Source organism: Tenebrio molitor, chromosome 4 (assembly GCF_963966145.1).
Source record: "Tenebrio molitor chromosome 4, icTenMoli1.1, whole genome shotgun sequence".
NCBI classification, from domain to species: Eukaryota; Metazoa; Arthropoda; class Insecta; order Coleoptera; family Tenebrionidae; genus Tenebrio; species Tenebrio molitor.
The window spans coordinates 10,926,792-10,946,703 of NC_091049.1; the positions used below are offsets into that span (position 1 = coordinate 10,926,792).

General features: G+C 35.2%; 3 long non-coding RNA genes across 3 annotated transcripts in view; 2 read left to right on the forward strand and 1 right to left on the reverse strand.

The window, feature by feature from the left end:
- LOC138128827 (uncharacterized) overlaps window positions 1–19,912 on the forward strand; it is a 79,868-nt gene that overhangs the window by 40,199 nt on the left and 19,757 nt on the right. The gene's annotated exons all lie outside the window — the stretch shown is intronic.
- Window positions 4,337–15,393, reverse strand: LOC138127794 (uncharacterized). Its single transcript, XR_011158420.1, has 2 exons — window positions 15,077–15,393; window positions 4,337–6,099 (listed from the first exon to the last, which is right to left on the reverse strand). It is a non-coding gene; the product is annotated as an uncharacterized lncRNA (long non-coding RNA).
- On the forward strand, window positions 7,431–18,281 carry LOC138127793 (uncharacterized). The gene is made up of 2 exons (XR_011158419.1): window positions 7,431–14,843; window positions 14,995–18,281. It is a non-coding gene; the product is annotated as an uncharacterized lncRNA (long non-coding RNA).

Here is a 19,912-nt window from a genome sequence, read left to right on the forward strand (position 1 = left end):
AAAGGAAATCGTGACGTCATCCCAAAAGGGTAAAAATTGGACCATAACTTCAGAGTTCAGAGATTGAATCTTATTTTCCTAATCCTAGGGATTATTTAGCGTAAGAAAGGTAGGATTACAATAGCGCCCGTTTTCATTACCTGTATGTACAAATCATTTCCATTAAAAAAAAACCTGTTATCGCATAATACATACTTACAACTTTTCTCCAATTGCAGAAAAATACTTAGAACTCTGTCAGAATCATTTAGACATTTATTGGAAAAAATTATAGTTTCTGTATAAATTAGTAGGGGTTTTAATATTCTATATTCAATCGTTACTGAGAACAACTAATTACCTACAGCTTGGCCGTTTACTCGACGTTACTAGACGCAGGTAGTTTGGCCCAAACGACCGATACCGGGTTCGATAATGGAATGGATGGGAACAGAAAACTTTATGAATGTATAATTGGGATAAATATTTTCCGTTTTGTGATTGCATTTTGAGTGTCACATTCTGAGATTATATAGTTTTTAGGTTAATAATAATTATACCTATTTTAACTTAGGTTTCTTAATTTAATTTTTTTCAATCCATTTTCATAAAGTAAAACGCCCCAAATTAAATAAACCAAATATCTTTACATCAAAACATTTTCATTAAATTCTAATCACGGATTTTATTTCTCTATGTATTATGGTTTCATAACGTGTATCAAATTTGAACTGCATCGAACAAAATTTAATTTTTAAAGTGATAGTTTTTTGACTGCTGTACCTAGGTAATTAATTTTAACAAAAAAGTAATACCCAATTTTTGTGGCGGTGAACAGTATTTATGCATCTATAATACTTTCCTATAAATATAATTTAGTTTTAAAGTCATTTTCGTGCTTGTCATAAGTGATGGGACACCCGGTACATAGTTTAAATTTTTATTTCATACTATCCGGTAGATGTTCAATTGCATCATCAATTTGAGTCCGGTAAGTAAATTATAATAACAATATCAGAGCCGGAAAGTGTCACTAAGCAACACCTAACGGGCTGTTTTATTTTTATACATCAAATTTGATATTGAAAAGTGAAAAAGACAAAAAATATTTGACAGTTTAACCTTGAAGTCGTTAGGGCTTTACGTGAATTTAGTTTTTTTGGACACCTGTATAATTGGTGCTCGATTAAAAAAAGTGTTATATGTAGGTATTAGGTATTTTAATTACTCGCTATTATTAGAATTAGTGATTGGTTTACTTTGTTAAAAAGATAAAAAGGTTATGATACCGCACCGCGGCAATCCGGCCATCTCCTTTCAGGTATATTTTAAAAATGGGATTCATAAGTTGACCATCGCGGCACGCCGGGCCTGCCCCGAGGGTGTATCCGTGAGCCCAGTGTAAGTATCTTCCCAACAAAAGTTGCATTGCGGACGTTAAGTAGTGATTATGACAACCCGAGTTTACGACCTCCAGGGGCTGCAGGTAGTTGAGAAGTATAGTGGACTGCCTAATAACCGAATTTTACGTGTTTTGTTGAGGCTTTTGTTTATTTTTTTGCTCCCAATCTAATTTGTTTTTCCAAAAACTGAGACAGTAGCCCGATGAGATACGTTCTTCTGAATCCAATGCACTTTTTAAATAGTCTCTAAATAAAAAATTGAGCAAAAGTAATTAGAATTACTGAAAAACGTTATTAATTTTTTTAAAAAGAATGAAGCGATTTTTCAAAAAACTGAGACAGTAGCCCGGTGAGATACGTTAATGTTTAACAAAAAATATAGTCACCATAGCTTCAAACATAAAACTGTGGAAAAATAATTAGAATCCGTTTAGCGCGCTTTACCATTGCTTGGCCAACCACTAGGCAACAGCCTTAAGTAGTGATTATGTCAACCCGAGTTTACGACCTCCAGGGGCTGCAGGTAGTTGTTTTTGCTTCCAATCTAATTTGTTTTTCCAAAAACTGAGACAGTAGCCCAATGAGATACGTTCTTCTGAATCCAATGCACTTTTTAAATAGTCTCTAAATGAAAAATTGAGCAAAAATAAGGAGAATTACTGAAAAACGTTATTAATTTTTTTTAAAAGAATGAAGCGATTTTTCAAAAAACTGAGACAGTAGCCCCGTGGAATACGTTAATGTTTAACAAAAAATATAGTCATCATAGCTTCAAACATAAAACTGTGGAAAAATAATTAGAATCCGTTTAGCGTGCTTTACCATTGCTTGGCCAACCACTAGGCAACAGCCTTAATAACAGTCGCCAAAATTGTTAGCTTCCCCTAAATTCGATTCCAGAGTCAATTATTTTTTGATAGATACTGTTACGTTATTAATTACTCTTTTGGTATAAATTTTTCAACTTCCACTGGGGAAAATTTAAATAACGCTTTTTTCTTCTTGTGACTGACTGTCTCCTCGTCTTATATACTCACACCAACGTCTCGAGAGCGAGAAGAATGAAGAAAAATATACAACGTCTAACAGGCACGGTAAAATTCCAGGAGTTTCGGGCGATACAACTGTAACCTAAAAAATTTTAGTTAAAGACTGAACTCTGATTCTAAATGATACAATAAATTAACGCAAATGTTGTAACTCCAAAAGTACGAAGAGAGACAAAGATAATGACCTTAATTAATAGAGGAAATATAATGCAATGATTTGAAAATTGATGAATGAAAAACGCAGAAGGCGCGTAAAATGCAAGGTAAAATTTACAAAAAGTGCCGGTTCTGACCAGGAGATAGTTAAATTGAAAATGATGATGCTGATCACAAAATACATTTTCTTACACAGGGTCTAGGGCGTGAAAGTCAATCCAGAAGATTCCGGGAAGAGCGCGCTGAAAGGAAGGTCCTCCGAGTCCTTCTTTCGCCGCTAATCCACTACGCCGTCCGTATCCACGGAAGGTCCTCGGGGTCCTTCCTTCCCTCGACCCTTCCTAGAGATGAAACGTAAGAAAGTAAGAATAAAGCCCCGATGTAAATAAAGGCGACAAACAACAAAAAAAATGATGAAAACCAGTCGACTTGTCTTTTCTGGCGAGGTCACTTCAGGTCCGATAACGCAAACTGTGTTAAAGAAATTTGCCAAAATGGCGGATTAAGATAAAATGTCGCTGAGTGACCTTGCCAGATACAAGTTACGGCTCCTGGATTTCGGGGTCCTCGGCCGAAGGCTGTCCGGCGTTAGGTCTGGCTCTCCGGTGGGATCCTGGGGGATGACTGCGGCCCAACAGGGTGGCGATTTGATCCGCCGAAGCGTAGGGTCGTTGACGAAGCCTTGATTCGCCGCAGCGTACGGTTGGAGTACCCTATCGACGTCTCCTCCAGCCGATACGGACTTCCTCCACGGGTTCGCCAACACCTGTTGCACTGGGAAAACACCCCCGAATCTCCCCCCTTTGAACACAAACACACACACACGGAGCTACGGTCGTGAAGCCTTGAAAATGGCGTCGGTTCCACCTTTTATACCTTTTGCCCATTTCTCGTAATTTCGTCGCGACCGGTACCGGAAGTCGGGGTCCGAGAGCCCGTTTCACAAGCTTGATGAAAGCTGATGTTGCTCTATAATTTGGGTCACTGATTAATTTATTGTCACCACAATATTTTATTACATTAGCTGTAGTTTCTGATAGTAATTTTGCTGCAGTGGAAACTTTTTGTCTTTGAGATCCTTTTACATCAAGCATGTGTTGAGTTATTTTGTAACCTATTTTCAAATTCGAAGTCAGATATTTTCAAAAATTGTTTTATGCTATTTTTTGAAATTATGTTATGTGATAAAATATATCCGTTGTCCAAGAAATGATTTCGAAGCAACGTAAGTAAATGTAGAACATCAGAGAATACGAACATTTTTTTCCTGTCATCACGGGGGTGTTTAAATGAATTGGTGTTAATGTTTATTCCGAATTGATTCCAAAGATTAATGTTTGTTATCCACTAATATGTAAATTTGTAATGATGCAATTTAATTAATCTTTGTCACAGGCTTGTCGAAATCATAAAATACTGGTTGTTTCCAGTTTGAACATAGTCCTCTTACTATAATTACTTGAACTGTGCGAATTATATTTCTTGTTAAATAAACAAGTTTTAAAAAAAAAGAACTTTATTTACAGACACAAGGGCGGTACAACGACTAATAACAACTGATTATCAATCTTGCTCTTACAGACATATATATAGGTTTTTCTTGTTTTGAAACTAATTGAAAACAGTGTTAATGTGACAGGGTTAAATATCTATAATTTGATAAGAATATGAATGATGGGCTCACAAATCTAGCTATGATATTTGGAAATAGTGGATAACATTGTATTCTTACTATAATTCGGTTAAAGAACTCTAACTGTAATGAGTAAGTGACATTATAATTGCTTAAATAGCGGGGTCAGATATCTAACTGAAATTATATTTTTACTATTTATGAAATAATGCGGTTAAAGAACTTATTCTGGAATAAACAAGTACATTATATAAAATTGGTGAGGTCAGATATCTAACTCCTCCCTCCTTAAGTTCGAAAATAAAATTGGTTTATTTTCGATTTTTTCTTCTGGACTTGGGTTCTCCGGGGTTGAATTTGTTTTGGTGATACTCTACAATTCGAGGGGTGTGGATTGATGAGGCTTCCTTTTTCAGTTGGGAAATGTCGTCTAAATCGATGTGACGTAGGTTCAGGTGTTCGATAGTAGGGTGGCGTTCAACTTCTTCTGTTCTAACTTCTGAGAGTATGAAGGGTTCACCTAGTATGGAGTTTTCCTCATTGATGTAGGTGGATTCCTTGTTTTTGATTTTACAGTGGTGAGGGATTTTGATAACACTGGGTTTTTCTATGATGAAGTAGCCGTTAGTTTCACAAGATTTTTCAAGTTTGGATATAGTTGTTCCTGGGATGACTAGAACACAGTTATGACTCAGTCTTTTAGTTATCGTATGAGGTGTGTGGATTGGTGTTAGGGAGCATTTCTTCTTCTTTACGTTCAGGATTAGTGATATGACGCAATCTTCTCCATTGGGGGTTAGTTTGTCTGGACAGATGTAGAGGTCTTCTATGGCACCACATGGCTCGTCTTCATATTGATGATTTAGCGAGCTGAGCATTAGGAATGGTTGTTCGGGTATTATGGTTAGGTTGTTTTGAGGAATTGGGTATAGGTGGTAATAGTCGAAGTTGTCGGAATTGAAGATAGGCATGATTATTGCGAAAATAATTTTATCTTTAATAAAGGAAGCTCTTAGATCAATCAATTGGTAGTATGAAAGGATGTTTTGAAAAAGTGGTATTTTATTGAGTTTATAGAGGTTGGTTAATGTATTTAAAATATGTTTTATGTCAGAGACGGAAATGATGGAATTGTGTACAGTATTTAATTTTGCAAATGTAACAGCATTTTTTAAGTTGTCCAATAGTGTTATTAAATTTTGTGAGTTTAAAATGATCTGATCTAGGGTATTCTGTGCTCTGAGAAAACTTGAAATATCATCAAAAGATTTAATGAGATTATGTTCGAAGTAATTCAATCTGGATTCTATTAATTTTTTGATTATTGTTGAGTGTGGTAATTGTATGATTGTAATGATCGATTAAGTGTTGAGTCAAAGAAATTTGCATTTGCATTTGTTCATTTATAGATTTTTGATTACGTGAAAGGGTATCGATTGCTTTTTCGAAATTGGTTGCGTCTTCCGAATCTAATGTACCAAAAAGAAATTTTGACGTTTTTCCTACGAAGTCTATTAGTCCTCTTTTAGTTCTAATATGTGGAGCGAGATTTTTTAATTTATTGTCCGCTTGTTTAATTAGAAAATGAGCGTGTGTCAGTAAGTTATTTAATATATTTCGATAGGTGACTCTAGAACTAAACGTTGTGTAATTACTTAAAGTATTATTGATTATGTTATAATATGTAATCGTATTATCTAATAGTTTAACTAAGGGGGCTAATTCTACATAGTGGATGAAGGTGTGTTTAGATTCTATTATTTTTCCTTTTCCTAAGTGGAATGGGAGGATTTGCGAAGGGATCGGGGTTACTTGGATGTCTTCTGCTTGTACCACTAAGTACGCAAGCGAGATGATGAAAATGTGTTTAGCGATCATCCTGTAAAAGAGAACCAGTGCTAAATTTTCTTGGTTCTTTGACTGTTGCCTTATGATAGGTACTGTAGTGAGACCGTCCATTTTGATCGTGATGATGTCGTAAATTTTTGCATTTTTAACTGTTAATCTAGCTTTTAAACTCTCAATTTGATATACTAATCTATTTGGCTCGTCTAGTAACCCTTTATACTTATTATTTTCACTTACCTACGTTGTGTTTATTTTTCGTCGATAATCACCTTTATAATGATGATGATGTTTTATCTTAAGGCCTATTAGGCAATACTCAGTAGTCGTAACACAAATTCGGAGACAAAGTAGTGTCAAAACGCATGGAGGAAGAGATTTAAACACAAGTTTCCCCACAATTATTTTATTACAAAATATTTCGAAGCCTTGTTTACAAAATGGATGAGTTCTGCGGGTTTGATCAAATTTTGCCCTGTGTTAAAATTATTGTTGAGGTTATGTTTGTCATCAAATTCGTAAGAGACTTTCTTTGTAATGGTGATCGTGAATTTAAACAAATGATTGAGGCGTCAGTCTTCACCTGATGATATTTTATGTTATCCAATTTAGATTTGAAAAAGTTTGATTTTGCTGTAACCCCCATTTTTATGCAACCCTATTTACGTACGGCAAATCTAACCTAACCTTCAGGTAACTTGTTCGAACTTATATCACCCAAGCAACATTTAATATCGCGTTTACTGAGCTAGACTTGTACCAGAGTCGGAAGATAACATGCTCGCGGCATTTGATAAGTGCATCGCATTTAACTATTACGCCCTACTGCCGAAATACCGCTTCCGATAAAAGTCCGGTGCTTAAACACCAATTACAACTTCCGAACAAAACCCGGATATACAAGTCCTCGCAAATCAATCTGAATGACTGTAGTCGTCATTTCTCTCACAAATTTCGTCCACGAGCTTCGACAAAGACTTGTACAGAACTTTGTCGTACGCGACACCAGTTTATTACAGGTAACCGGGATGGTTATTTTGTCGCGTTTGTCCTCGTGGTAGCCCACACATACATAGTACATGTCGTTGGAGCGGGAATTACGACGCCCATTCTAAGTCCACGGTCGGAAACTACGACCTGACACCGTGTCTTAGACCTAGTAAGTTGGAGAAGAGGGTCCCCGGGAACCACGACTCTCCTCATCGTTGATGGCCGACAAACGCGCCTATAATTTCAGGTGCAATTGGTGCAAAACAATAATTTTGCTTGGTCGCCTAAACACGACGCGGGAGAGAAATAGCCCTACTCTACCCTATATTGAATATGCAACCAATTATTCTATCTCCCTAAAGTTTATACCTAGAAATTTCGATCTGATTTGAGGGCACCAGTTGAGAAAATTCAGGAACGATTTAGTTATAACTTAGTAATTGACTGTTAAGTTTCAAAATCCCTGACTGGTGGTTACACTCAAATTTAGAGTAAAGAATTTAATATAAAAAATGTCGAATAAAAGGATCAGATAAGTTAAATTTGTAGTTTAAGTAATCCGACAACCAAAGTGTTGCGGCCCCTTTCTATCGGAAATAGAATCATTTGTTGCTGGCTACCTCTAGCTTTAAACATTTACTTCAAATACCTCGAAACTTGGAAAAATTATATTAAATTTGGATCTTGATTATTTCAAATTGTTGAATAAATTGAAATTAAATATTCCATGGTGAATGACTGATAAAATAATTTCAACGAAAAACAAGTAAATTTTGACATAGAGTTAATTAATCAAAATAATATAATATAACCCTTTCTCGGGCTTACCTAGAAAGTTTAACACCCTGGCTGATCGTCGGCACCGGTTGTTGGAACTGGCACTAACTTATTTATTAGCACTCGGCACTCTAAACGAAGCTAAAGTGATTTAATAAAAATATAGTTTAAACTTGGAAAATTTAAACAAAATCGCAAAGGCAGACACACGGATATCGACTAGCTCCAAAGACAGTCAAAAATCGAATCCCCCTAAGACAAATGTGCCAAAACTTTAAATAGGGGACGCTAACTCGCCTACCCCCCTTCCCTTGTTACTCATTTTCCACATGTGTGGAATTATGCAAATTTGACTCTTACGACGCATGGGCATTCGATCAAACCTCGTTTAACTCGCTTAAAAATATTATTATTTCCTAGTTAGGGTGGTTTTTTCGATTCGCAATATCAACATTATTAAACATACAATTTGTTTGTCCATTGGACAATATAATACAACATAGTAACGATAGCGAATCAACCCCAATTACGCTGAAAGAGAAATTAAACTCCAAAATTGGTTGTTGTTCTGTCTGCAACTAATTGTTGAACTGAAGATGGTTAATGAATGTAACAACAAATTTTGTTTGTTTAAATTTACGGAAAGCATATGGGAGAAAGACGTAAGAAAACTGTAAATTTCGTAGTACTACCCCTTGTTAGATGTCGCCCCCAGTACTACAGCGGTACTATTTTTACATTTTCACGATTTTCTACGCTTTTCTTACAGAAATTTCTACCTACTTCCCTTGTAAAACTATGTTAGTAAATGGGCAGTAATCGTACGGTGCAAGATTTGCTTACAATAATTAAATAAGGAAAATTGGTTTGTACATCAGAATTACGATTACACCAGCTTAAATTAGGGTTAAATTGGATATCAAAATGTTCAGAAAAATACAGCGCGTCTTTCTAAAATAGTGGGTTTGTAACTTGACTTTGTTTAAACAAGAATTTATTAATTTCGCTAAATTTTCCCACAACTGACCACACGTGCAAGTGTAATCCGATATCTTACTTAAAAGTCTCGATCTGTAACGCGTCTCTCGCCACCTTAACAAAACGGACCACCCTTGGCTGGCGACGCTGTGTTTACAATCTAAATCGCAGACATCAAGTTCTAGTGGACCAATTCAATTGTGAATATTTTAAACGATTTGACCGATTTACAAGGATTTAAACTAATTAACAATTTTTACTATATGGATTCAGCAACCCCGAACAAAGCTTCCTATTTAATGTAAACACCTTATGAGAAATTTAAATGAAACATCATTTACGACCAAACTCAGATGAATTGAATTATTATCAACATTGTTAATTCTAGTTAAATTTTGTTTGTGTCACTCAAAATACACGGCGACTCCTTTCTAAACGGATGTATTAATTTATTTATCGTTATATCTCTATTTTCATCAATTTTTAAACAACAATTAAATTATTTATCCTTTCGTATGCAAATGAATGCCTTGCTTGGTCGACTGGTCGAGTGTGGTGGGCGTCTCGCCACCCTGATAACTTGGAGAAATACCACATGGCCTTTTGAAAGAAACTAAAGAAGTTAATTTTGCGATTTGCCACGGTCTTAAATTCCAGGAAACCCTTCGTGGGAACGGCTCTGTTTTTCTCAACATTCTGACAGTTACAAAACATGTGTGTATTTAAAAATGGAAATAAATGGAATGCATGAATTGCACAGAAACAACTTGGAGGTCGTTAAGACAAATTTGAATTTGTTGAATTTAAGGTGAATAATTTCCGCGATGGTAATAAAATAAAATGTATAAATACCGCGTTCATCACAGTACCTTGACGAGTTTTTAATTTTTTATCATTATTAGCAAGAATTTTACTGGAAATGAATTTAGGTTTAGCTTTGTTTCTTTCTTTAGTGCTAATATAAGCCGAATGTCCGGGTATAAATGTTTTAGGTTCTTCTCTGGTTGCATTAAGTTTATCGATTATTTGTTCCTTCTTTGTTTGTGTTTTCTCTTTTATGTCAGCATATAATGTTTGAACTTTTTCCTTATGTTGTTGGATATAATTACTGATGATTTTGGTATCTGTCATTTCAAAAGGGTCGTCTGAGTTAATGTGTCCTTTAACTATTTCGAAAGGGGTGTAATTTGTTACTGTGAATCGCGTTATTGTATCCGATGATGGCATAACTGATTAAGGTTTCGATACTATCGCGAGGTTTTCCTAATTTGAGACATCTGATTTCTTCGGCGAGTGTCGAATGGAATCTTTCCACGGGAGAATTACTGTTTGAGTTCTTTGGGGTTGTATAGTGAAGTTCTATTTTGTGAAGTTTACAAAAGTCGCTCAGAACATTATTTTTAAATTCTCCACCGCAATCTGTGGTAATTTTTTGGGATAGACCATGGTGTGAAATGAAAGTTAATAGACTATTTAATATGTTAATTGGATTCAGCGAAGTGATGCAATATGCTTGTCCGTATCTTGAAAATGAGTCGAGGATGGTCAAAAATGAATGATTCAGGATTTTAAATGTGTCCATGTGTATGTGTTCGAATGGCTTGCTAGAGTCGGTGTTAAATTGAATTTTATTACAGTTGGGTTTCTTTCATATTTAGCGGTTTGGCATATTTCACAATTATTAACGTACGCTGTTATATCTTTTATCATGTTTGGCCAATAATAGTTTCTCTGAAGGGAATTGGTCATTTCGTTAATACCTTTGTGACATGTCTTGCTTTCATGATGATATTTTAATTTTTCTTTTTGATCTTCCAGGTTTACGAGGTCTTGTAAGATGATGTTACTCTTAATGAATTTAAAGGCTGTATTTTTGAAATACATTTGGACTGTTTTTATAAATCTTGGCTCAATTTCAGGACTTTTGAAGAATAAACAATGGGTTTGTTTGGGATCGAGGTTAGTTTTTAGTATGTTCACGGTGTTAGTTTCAAAATTTTTTAGAGGTATTGAAGCTGTTATTTTGGTTTTATCAAAAGTTTTTGTGATTTTAACGTTTGGTTTTAGTGCGTCTTTATTACAGTGGATTATTATTTGGCTTTTAAAGTAATTTACAGGTTTATTGGTTATTGGGATTTCAAGAACGGGGTTTTCAATGGATGTGTGCATTGTTTCGTTATCATCATAATCGGGTGGTTTAATTTGGATATCGGATATAATATTAATTTTTTGTTTGCTTTTTAATTTAGAGGTTAGTTCTTTTAGTGAGGGGCAATCGAGAGTGGGTTTCGGATCAGGATTAGTTAAATATTTGTCAATGGTTTCTGAAATATCGCCTTCATTTCCGATTGTGGAAAATCTATCATCGTCCTTTTCTAATGCATGTATTTCTATTCTCGACAAGGCATCAGCGTTGGTATTTTGTTTTCCTTTTTTATAAACGATGTTATAATTAAATTCTTCTAATTTGAGTCTCCATCTTACGAGTCGTGAGCTAGGTTCTTTCAAGTTGAAAAGCCACTGCAGGGGTTTGTGATCACTGATCAGTCACTATCGTAAACTTATTGCCAAATAGGTATGGTCTGAAATATTTGGTACTCCATACAATCGCTAAAAGTTCTTTTTCGATTGTACTGTAATTGCATTCAGCTGTGTTTAGGGTTCTGGATGCGTATGCAATTGGTAAATCTTTGCCAATTTCTCCTTGACTTAGAATTGCACCTATGGCGAACTGGGAAGCGTCTGTAGTCAGTATGAATGGTTTGGAAAAATCTGGATATTGCAATATTGGTTCATTGCTTAAAATGTTCTTACAATATTCGAAGGCTCGACAAAATTCTGTTGTATGCAAAATTTTCTCACCTTTTTTCACGCATTTTGTAAATGGTTTTGTAATTTTCGCAAAATTTTTGATAAATCTTCTATAATATCCGAGTAAGCCTAGAAAGGACTTTATGTCTTTTACGGTTTTTGGTATGGGAAATTTCTTGATGGCTTCTATCTTTTTAGGGTTAGGCTTTATTCCGTCAGGTGTTATAACATGTCCTAAAAATTCTACTTCTTTACGAAGAAATTCTGACTTATCAAGCTGGATTTTAAATCTGCATTTGCGAAGTTTTTCGAAAACTAATCGTAGATTTGATGTGTGCTCTTGAAGAGAGGTCGAGAAAATGATTATGTCGTCCATGTATACGAAACAGACTTTGCCTTGCAATTCTTTTAAAACATTGTCCATGACGCGTTGGAATGTGGCTGGGGCGTTTTTTAATCCAAAGGGCATTCTAACGTATTCGTAGTGTCCATTTTCGACATTAAAGGCAGTTTTGGGTATGGACTCAGGATCCATTTCAATTTGGTGAAATCCTGACGCAAGGTCGAGTGTTGTAAAATATTGGCATTTACCTAGTTTATCTAGTATATTGTTGATGTTCGGTAGAGGGTAACGGTCGTCTACTGTCTTTTCATTAATTTTTCTATAATCAACAACGATACGCCATTTTGTTTTGCCGCTAGCATCCATTTTTTTTGGGACGATCCATATTGGAGAGCTCCATGGGCTTTGTGAAGGTCTAATTATACCGTTTTCTAGCATTTGCTCTATTTGTTTTGCAACTTCTGCTTTATGGACGAATGGGTATCTATATGATTTTGTGTGGACTGGAATTTCGTCTGTCGTTTTGATTGTGTGTTTAACTTGATTAGTAAAAGTCAATGTTTTATCGTCGCTGTGGAATATATCTTTGAATTCGTGGCATAGGGACAAAATTGCTTTTTTTTCTTCGTCATTTAAATGATCTGTTCTTATGAGATTTTGTATGTCTGGGCTATGTTTGATGTTCTTTGATTTAGTTAAAAAGGAATCAAGGTGAAAAAAGTCGAAATGTTGTTGTTGTGATGTCGGAAAACTTATGACATTTATCGGTGATTCTAATGTTAAGGTAATTCTATTGTTTGTGTTGTTGTGTACTTCCGTATTGGCAAAGCCGTTGTCGGCTGTTGTTAATGTTTCTGGTACGTATAAGGCTTTTATTTTTTGTTCGGGAATTATGACGTCTCCTTTTAGGCAATTCACCGGTAGTTTGATTTTAATTACCTCGTGTGCATCGACACTAAAGGTAAACGATTTTTCGTGCGTTTGTCGAAAGAAAAGGGATATGATTAAAGAATCGCTGATTAGTCGGTTATGTGTTAAGTCTATTGATAATTTTAATTTTAATAGGTCTCGGAGGCCAATAATACCGTCAGAAAAATCGTGAAAGTCGTAAAGGAGGAATTTAAAATTGTCATTTGAACAACATTCTGAAAAAGCGGGGATGTCGGCTTTATATTTAAGTTCTTTTTCACCTGTTGCCGTTTTAATTTTGGAATTTTCGTGGTAGATTGAAAAAGGGAAATAAGTTTCTGCGACAGATGGTCTTATTATTGAAACGAAACAGCCTGTGTCTATTAGTAATTTTAATGGTGGGTTTTGAATTTTGATATACGGTAGTGAGTTGCAAGTGGACACGTTGTTAATTTCGCATGTTATGTTGTTTGGTAAAATGGGCTGGCGTTTGGAAAATTTTGCTCATTGTGTATTTGTTGTTCGTAATGATAAGGTGGTTCGGGAATTTGTTGATCTTCGGTATTAATGTTTTCTTCGTAAATTGTGTGTTCGGGGTAATTATTGAGATTTGAATTGTCCTAGTAGTCGTCTTGGAAATCGTCACCGTCAAATTCAAAAGGATATGTATTGTATTCTCAATTTAGTTGTAGGTCGTAAAATTTTATTGCATATTATGAGCGATTAACGGGCACAATGGTTGGGTTTGAAAAGGTTGAGAAGCGGCGCGTGCCGTTTGCCGTACAATGCAAATATACAAAATGTACAATACAACCCTGCTTAAAATATTACCTGCTAGTGGTAAACTAGGATTTATAAGCCCCGCAAGATCTTTAACTTAAAGTACCATAAAATTTTACGACCTACAACCAAATTGAAAATACAGTACTGTGTTGGGCTTGGTCGTTTTCGATGTTATGGAGTTCTTCTGACACGAAATTTTTGGGTCCATTATTAGGTCGGAAATGGTTGTTATTCGGATTATATGGGTATGAATGTTTAACCGTGGGATTTCGAGAGGTAGTGGACATCGGTTCAGGTTTACCGGTTGGCTGTTGGCCTGTAGGACGAAATACGTTTTTTGGCTTACCGAAAACTTGATTATTAGTGAAAAATTTCTGTTGTGGGGGGTTACGAGAAGGTGTTATGTTAATTGGTTGCCTAGGGAATTGCGGTTGAGTGAATTGTGCAGGTTGTCTATGAAATTGTCGTGAATTCGGGTATGATTCGTTGTTAGTTGCGTGAGGTGAAAATGATGTTGGGTACGATGTATGTATGTTCGATGGTATGGTCGTTTGTTTTTGATGTGTTTTTGTTGAAAATGAGGTGGGTGGTCGTTGATGGTGTAAAAATGATGCGAAATTTTGCGTATATCTGAAGTTTTCCTCTTCAGTTACGTACGCCATTGCTTGTTCGAGGGTGTCGGGATTTCGTAATCGGATAATATTTTGTAGTTGTGGCTGTAGTCCGCGAATAAATGTTTTGAGAGCTAATTTGTTATATTGGTTGCTGTAAACTCTCTTTGTATTGATACACATTTCGGTTACACTGACGCTACCTAATTTCGACTCAAGTTTACTTCTAACGATTTGAATACGTTTTCCGAATTCTAAAGGTGGTTCGTTTTTAAACGGAAATAAGGTAAGTAAGTCTTGTTCCAGGCAATCCAAATTTCTTTGGTCACCAAAACTCAGGCGTAATGCATTTTTTAATAAATCCCAAGTATTTAAATCTGTTTTAGTGCCGATCAAGATTAGGGCTCGACCAGTCAGTTTACTAATTACTACTCTCAACAAATAAGCGTTAACGTCGTTTGCCAAAGTGCCAAAAGTTGTGAATAAGTAGTCGCATGAGTCAATGAAGACTTCTAATGTATTAACGTTTCCATCATATGTGGGAATCGTGTCTACGTATAATTTTAATAAGCTGAGGTTGATTGGTTGATTAGGATCAATATTTTGAGGTGTGGGAGTCATTTTGATTTGTTTTTTTTTCTTGAATTTGTCGATTAATTGATCTAAGTTAATACTACGAAAATGTAGATCGTGAAATTATTATTTTAATTATATTTTTCTTTTGAAGAAAATTAAAAATTCAAAATGTTCATTCAACTCCGATGCAGAGAGTTAAAGGAAGGAAAAGAAAAATTGGAGCTCAGACTCACCTAGTGCAGGGTTGCGTCTGTTTCTGGAGGTTGTCTCTCGATGGATTCTCCGGAAGTTGACTCCAACTTGTCGCCGATTAATCGTTGAACCTCGAAATCTTGGTACGGTACAGGATTTGCGTTGTGGGTCTGCTGTAGGTTCTTCGAGATAACACTTAAGGAATTGAAATTCCAAATCGCGGAAACTTGCACGATGCAGGATTTTATTAGCGATCGCGTTATCCTACCGACTGCGCCAATTATATTTCTTGTTAAATAAACAAGTTTAAAAAAAAAAGAACTTTATTTACAGACACAAGGGCGGTACAACGACTAATAACAACTGATTACAACTGATTATTAATCTTGCTCTTACAGACATATATATATAGGTTTTTCTTGTTGTGAAACTAATTGAAAACAGTGTTAATGTGACAGGGTTAAATATCTATAATTTGATAAGAATATGAATGATGGGCTCACAAATCTAGCTATGATATTTGGAAATAGTGGATAACATTGTATTCTTACTATAATTCGGTTAAAGAACTCTAACTGTAATGAGTAAGTGACATTATAATTGCTTAAATAGCGGGGTCAGATATCTAACTGAAATTATATTTTTACTATTTATGAAATAATGCGGTTAAAGAACTTATTCTGGAATAAACAAGTACATTATATAAAATTGGTGAGGTCAGATATCTAACTTGCGATGGGGTCCCAGTACTTGTTGTCGGTTTTTGTCAAAGCATATTTCATTTTTAATAAACATTTCGTCGAAACTTAAGACGGTGAGTTTTTCCAAAGTAGATAAGCTTTTTCCTTTATGCTCCACGAGCATTAATATTCTCTTCTGCATTCCAGGCTGCATTTGAAATGTAGCAGCCCAACGCGTCCAAAGTACTGAGACCAGGGAGTGGATAATTACATTTGCCCCTTAAATAGCGATGAGATTGCAGATGCCACGTCCTCTGCTGTCCAACGAACCTGCCTTTTTCCACTCAGTTTTTTTTAGCTGTTCAGGTGTAATTACATTTCTCGCAGCTTCTGCTATTTCTTTCTCTCCACTAGTTTTCCTTAATTTATTTTGAAGACTTCTCTGTTTTGTTAAAGCTTCTCTATGTTGGGCCTTTAATCTTTCAAGTTTATTTGCCCACTTTAGATTTCTTCTTTTAAAATTCTCCTTCAACAATTTTGTTTTTCTTTCGTACTTCGCTTCGCAGGAACAATTGATGCACTTTTCTTTCCACAAGCGCGTTATATCGTTTTCAATGTTCCGTGCAGCATCTTCTCGGGAAACAGCAAATAAATTTCTCGAAGATTTAGTTACAAGTCTCTTTGCTGCATGTCCACTGTCATCTGGTGTTAGTGCCTTATATGATTCTTCACTTATAGACGAACTAACACTAATAGGCCCTCCTTTTGTGGGAACACATAAGGCACATATCCTTCTTCGATTTTTTGGACTATACAGTAAGAGTTTATGGTTTTCCAAGGCATCTTGATTTAAATTGCGAGTTAGCAGAAACTCAAACCCAACTGCTCTTAGTTTTCGCCAGAGATTCAACAACCCATCTAGGGTAAGGATTCAGTTTTTGATGGTAGAAGGTAAATATTTTTTGTCGTTTTTTTGTATTTAATTGTCTTTAACACTTGTATAGCCTCCACTCAAAATTCACGATGTGGCGAGTCGCACTTCTCTGCACATCGTAACAGTTTACCCCTCGCTGGTTTTATGACCAATCCGTTTACTCTCTCAAAAAGGGGAACGACAAACAACACAAAGTTAGCAGTCTCTTCTGCGTCTCCTGTAATAATACAATAATAATAAAAATTAATTATAAAAGAAAATTTAGAAAAGCAATTTTATTTAAGAATTAAATCTATTTTAAAATCAAAATTAAAGGGTAATAATTTAATTAAAGCAGTTAATACATATGCTGTTCCATTACTGACCTATTCTTTCGGTGTTATAAAATGGTCCAAAACTAATTTACAGAACATAAACATTAAAACTAGAGTTCTTTTTACAAAATTTAGTAAACACCATCCTAAATCTGCTATTGAAAGATTTAATTTACCACGCGAAAACGGTGGTAGGGGTTTTTCAAATCTAGAAATACTGCTAAAAAATCAAATTGCTTCACTAAAAAATTATTTCCTCAATAGAACTCGTGATAACACCTTTTTCAATGCTTTGGTTTCAGCCGATAAAGGCTACACACCTTTAAATTTAAGTGATAATATAATTTCAGACATTGTTAAGCCAAATATACCTGACACAATAGCAAATATAAAACAGAAGTCTTTACATGGGAGATACTTTAAAGAACTGGAACAACCAGAAGTTAATATTCAGGCATCTCATGCATGGCTTAAGAAATCAAATATTCACCCTGAGACGGAGGGTTTTATATTTGCAATACAAGATCGTGTTATAAATACAAGAAATTATAAAAAACACATATGCGGTTTACAATCGATAATTGATAAATGTAGGATTTGCGGAACTGAAGGGGAAACAATTGAACACATTATTTCTTCTTGCACCGTTTTGGCTCAAAGCGAATATAAAAAACGACACGATATATTCGCTAAAATTATACACATGAATTTAGCTGTTAAATTCAATTTATTAAAGAATACACAACCACATTATAGTTATACACCAGAAAGTTGTTTGGAAAATGACAGTTACAAGTTATATTTTGATAGAACAATTTTAACTGACATTCATATTAAGCATAACAGACCAGACATTATTATTTTAAATAAACAACAAAAGCAAGCATATCTTTTAGATATAGCTGTTCCAAATTCACATAATATAACACAGACATATAACACAAAAATTAATAAATATTTAGAGCTGTCCGTTGCTATGAGAAATCTTTGGTGTTTAGAAAAAATTTCGATTTTACCACTTGTAATTTCAGCAACGGGAATAGTACCACAATCTCTTTTTAAAAATTTAAAAATTCTGGATTTAGATAACACATTGGTAGTTGAAATTCAAAAAGGTATATTATTATACTCATGTCACATCGTGAGGAAGTTCCTTAACATTGACACAGAACATAATACACAACAAAGTCAAAATGCGGAGGCGAGACGCCGGTAATTATGTTGATAAGTACTGCACTATTACTTGATAGTAATATCCGTAATAGTGTATGTACTCCGGCAAAATTGCCGTGCCGCCGGGTGGAGGTGGGATAGTATAAAACAATTGGTTTTATTTGATTTTTTACAAACCATCTTTTGCAGATCGTCTCATTGCTGCAGACACCCTCTGAGAAAACACTTGCGCAGCGTTTCGCACCTTCATTTTTTTTTTTATTAAATTCGGGTAGACGTGTGCGTCCACGAGGCGCTTAAATATTCTGTAGTCGCTAACGTTGATATCCGTCAGATCCATTTGGGTTTTTTCCCACTCTTCATTTAACTCGTATAACTTTACAATGTGCTCCTTGGCACCTTGATACTTTTAAGTACGCCATTTAAAGTGCACGTCACCATTTAACATATTATTGCGTATGCCTTTCAATAAATGAGGTGGATCATACAAAGGAATTACTCCTTCCCCATTGACAAAAAACTACGACTCATGCTGTTCTCCCTTTCTTGCCAACTCACCCCGAAATTCTTCGGCAAGCATATTTATCTCTGACTTGTTGAATTGGACGCATACTGTTGGAACAACTTTTAAACCAATTGCTTGTACTTCGCGAATAACCGTTTTGATGTGTTTCGCAACCATAGGAGATTTCGTGCCATTTGCGGTAAAATAGTACGCCATTGTTTTCTTCCATTTCTTACCCACACCTTTCAGCATAAATACCATAACGTGGTCGGCAATGCGAGTGGTTCAACGTCTTCTAATCCATCCATTTTGTCTTCTGCAGAGTTGTAAAATAAAGACGGCTGCAATGCTATTTCATTGAAGGCAAGTATACAGTGCTTGTCAGGTTGCTTAGATTCAAGACACTTTGCTCTAAATTTTTAAGAATTGCCATGTTCACTCCACAACCAAACGGTACTTTTTTTAATAATGCCATCAAAATTTTTCGCGAAGGGAACGCGAACAGTTTTTGCAACAGTGTTACAAATTTAAAATAGTGATAGCTTTTAAAACACTCTCGAAAAACTTTTGCTGTTGCTTTTCGGAATCCGGAGAGTCGTCGTCAGAATTGTGGAATTTCAGATTGGGATGAGCGATTTTATTTCTGCGTTCAATTACTATCTGTACGTGTTCGTCAAGTTTTTGGAAATTTAATCCTATGTTCGACAAGTGTATACAAACATTGACATAGGATTCTATTTCCTCGTTGCTTACAACTAGCTGTGGTATCCTAATCAGTTGTTTTGTGTTTACCCTAATTACAAAGGTTTAGTGTATAAAAAAAAAAACGATTTCTTTTAAAGGTGTGCCATATACCCTCGGCACACGTATGGTATTCTTAAACCCCTTAAAGAAAGTTAGTTTTGTTTATTTACCAAAATGCTGTACATAATCTAGAATCTTTTTAGTTTCTTAAATCACATCTTATTATACAGGGTGTCCCAAAAATGGCGTACTAACTACTTACTACCGTATCCAGGATGTTTAAATGTACACGAAAAAAATATGGAAAAAAAATTTCAGACAAAAAATTAATTATTATTATTTTTATTATTAACGGTAATACAATGTAAACAAAGATGTACTCGTACATCATTACCTTACAATGTTACCGTAGTGGATTTAAAATATTTTTTTCGATTTCCAAAGCTTCTAAATTCACTATTGTGCAGGATTAGATATTGGTAGTGAGTAATCTTGTACTTTGTGATAATATGTACGATTAGAGGTAG